The sequence below is a fragment of the Triticum dicoccoides genome, chromosome 3A, assembly GCF_002162155.2.
Source record: "Triticum dicoccoides isolate Atlit2015 ecotype Zavitan chromosome 3A, WEW_v2.0, whole genome shotgun sequence".
Classification (NCBI taxonomy): Eukaryota; Viridiplantae; Streptophyta; class Magnoliopsida; order Poales; family Poaceae; genus Triticum; species Triticum dicoccoides.
The window spans coordinates 80547931-80550679 of NC_041384.1; positions in this window are offsets into that span (position 1 = coordinate 80547931).

Sequence of the window (2749 nt, forward strand, 5' to 3'; positions counted from 1 at the left end):
CTAAGATCGTGAAGCCTCTCTTAAATCTTCTTCAGAAGCACGTCAAGTACGTTTGGTCTCCGGAGTGTGACATTGCTTTCAACACTTTGAAAGAGAAATTGATCACTGCTCCAGTTCTGACTCCGCCTGATGAATCCAAGCCGTATTGATGCCTCTCTCCAAGGTCTTGGCGCAGTATTGATGCAAGAGAAGAAAGTTGTTGCTTATACCTCTCGCCAGTTGAAGCCTAATGAGAAGAACTACGCCACTCATGATCTCGAGTTGGCGGCAGTTGTGCATGCTCTTTTGACTTGGAGACATCTTCTATTGGGAAGAAAAGTGGACATTTTCACTGATCACAAGAGTCTCAAGTACATCTTCACTCAGCCTAATCTCAACCTCAGGCAAACTCGATGGGTCGAAATGATTCAAGAGTATAATCCGAGTATCGAGTATACTCCAGGCAAGGCCAATGTGGTTGCTGATGCTTTGAGCAGGAAAGCGTACTACAACAGTCTGATCCTTAAGCCTTATCAACCCGAGCTTTGTGAAGCTTTCCGCAAACTTAATCTGCAAGTTGTTCCTCAAGGTTTCCTCGCCAACCTTCAAGTCTCTCCTACCTTGGAAGACCAGATTCGCCAAGCCCAACTTCTTGATGCTATGGTGAAAAAGGTGAAGATTGGGATTGCCAAGAGTCAGTCCAAGTACAAGTGCTACCGCCTTGATGACAAGGACACTCTCTTCTTCGAGGATCGTATTGTTGTACCCAAAGGTGACCTCCATAAAGTGATCATGAACGAGGCCCACAATTCTCTCCTCTCCATCCACCCTGGGAGCACGAAGATGTATCAGGACCTTAAGCAAGCTTATTGGTGGACTCGAATGAAGTGCGAGATTGCTCAATTCGTGAATGAATGTGATGTCTGCAGAAGAGTGAAGGCAGAACACCAAAGGCCAGCAGGTCTCCTCCAACCTCTTGCCATTCCAGAATGGAAGTTTGACCACATTGAAATGGACTTCGTGACTGGGTTTCCTAAGTCCAAGCGTGGCAATGATGCTATATTCGTTGTCATCGACAAACTCACCAAAGTGGATCACTTTCTGCCTATCAAAGAGTCGATCACTGCAGCTCAATTGGCGGAACTCTATACCTCTCGAATTGTCTCTCTGCACGGTATTCCACAAGTGATCTCTTCAGACCGTGGCAGCATCTTTACCTCGAAGTTTTGGGATTCTTTTCAGAAGGCCATGGGCACCAACATCCGCTTCAGCACAGCTTTCCATCCTCAAACTAGCGGTCAAGTCGAGCGTGTCAACTAGATTCTTGAAGATATGCTCAGGGCTTGTGTGATCTCCTTCGGCATGAAGTGGGAGGATTGTCTTCCTTATGCTAAATTCTCCTACAACAACAGTTTTCAAGCAAGTTCGGGCAAGGCCCCATTTGAAATTCTGTATGGCAGGAAGTTCCATACCCCTCTCAACTGGTCTGAAACCGGTGAACGTCAGCTTTTGGGTAATGACTTAATCACAGAGGCAGAAGAAATGTGCAAAGTCATTCGAGATAACCTCAAAGCAGCCCAATCCCGTCAGAAGAGCTACTATGATAGTAAGCACCGTGATTTGGCTTTCGAGATCGGAGATCATGTTTACCTCCGTGTCTCTCCTATGAAAGGTACTCGTCGCTTCGGTATCAAAGGGAAGCTTGCCCCTAGATACGTGGGACCTTTCAAGATTGTCAGCAAGAGAGGCGACCTCGCCTATCAACTCGAGCTTCCTTCAAACTTTGCAAATGTTCATGACATGTTCCATGTCTCTCAGCTCCGAAAGTGTTTCAAGACTCCTGACCGCACCGTCAACTTCGAGGACATTGAGCTCCAAGAAGATCTCTCTTATCGTGAGCACCCAGTAGCTATTCTTGAAGAGACTGAACGCAAGACTCGCAACAAGTCAATAAAATTTCTCAAAGTCAAGTGGTCACACCATTCCGACCGTGAAGCTACCTGGGAACGCGAGGATCACCTCCGTTCTGAGTACCCGGCATTCTTTCAGTCCTAGATCTCGGGACGAGATCCTTTCGTAGTGGTGGAGTGTTGTAACACCCCGGATGTAACTTTCCCAATTTGTACTCCAACTCTTGCCGTTCCCGGCGTTAAGTTATATTTATTTCCTCGGGTTCGGGTTTTGTCTCTGTGTGTTGTTATCGTTGTCATGCATCTCATATCATGTCATCATGCGCATTGCATTTGCATACGTGTTCGTCTCTTGCATTCGAGCTTTTTCCCCGTTGTCCATTTTGCATTCCCGCGCTTCGCTCTCCTCCGGTGGTCATTTCTAGCTTTCTTTCGTGTGTGGGGATTAAACATTTCCGGATTGGACCGAGACTTGCCAAGCGGCCTTGGTTTACTACCGGTAGACCGCCTGTCAAGTTTCGTATCATTTGGACTTCATTTGATACTCCAACGGTTAACCGAGGGACCGAAAAGGCCTCGTGTGTGTTGCAGCCCATCACCCCTCTATTTTGGCCCAAAACCCACCTAACTCTGCTCCATCATCTAGAGCGTTCGATCACAATCGCGTGGCTGAAAACCGCACCTCATTTGGACTCTCCTAGCTCCCTCTATGCCTATAAATAGGACCCCGTCGAAATATCCCGGATCCCCTCTCCCCGAAACCCTAAATCCCAGATCCGCGCCGGCCGGACACGTCCGCCCCGGCCGGACGCGTCCGCTCTGCCGCCCGCACCAACCACCGCCCGCCACGTGGCATCGCG